General features: G+C 48.9%; 1 pseudogene; it reads left to right on the plus strand.

The window, feature by feature from the left end:
- LOC148122844 (olfactory receptor 5L1-like) overlaps positions 1-485 on the plus strand; it is a 52,521-nt pseudogene continuing 52,036 nt past the window's right edge.

Genomic DNA, 485 nt, shown 5'->3' on the forward strand with positions numbered 1-485 from the left:
ATGGTTGAGGGAAACTGCACCTCTGTGGCATAATTTATTCTCCGGGATTGTCAGATGTCCCTGAGGTAAGTGTTGTCCTCTCTTTGGTGTTCCTTCTCATTTATGGGGTGACTGTCTTGGCCAACCTGGGCATGACTGCCCTGATTCAGGTCAGCTCCCAACTGCACACCCCCATGTACTTCTTCCTCAGCCACCTGTCCTTTGTGGATTTCTGCTACTCCTCCACCATAGTGCCCAAAATGCTGGCTAACATCTTCAATAAGGACAAAGACATATCCTTCCTGGCATGTTTGATCCAATTCTATCTATTTTGCACATGTGTGATCACTGAAATCTTCCTGCTGGCTGTGATGGCCATTTGTAACCCACTACTGTACATGGTCATCATGTGTGGACGTCTAGTTCGTCGGGGATCCCCGGGTAAGAGTGCCGAACAAACCAGGACACAGGGGATGCAGGGCAGTAAACAGCACTTGCATCTGCAT

Source organism: Myodes glareolus, chromosome 2 (assembly GCF_982192425.1).
Source record: "Myodes glareolus chromosome 2, mMyoGla1.1, whole genome shotgun sequence".
In the NCBI taxonomy this organism is placed as follows: Eukaryota; Metazoa; Chordata; class Mammalia; order Rodentia; family Cricetidae; genus Myodes; species Myodes glareolus.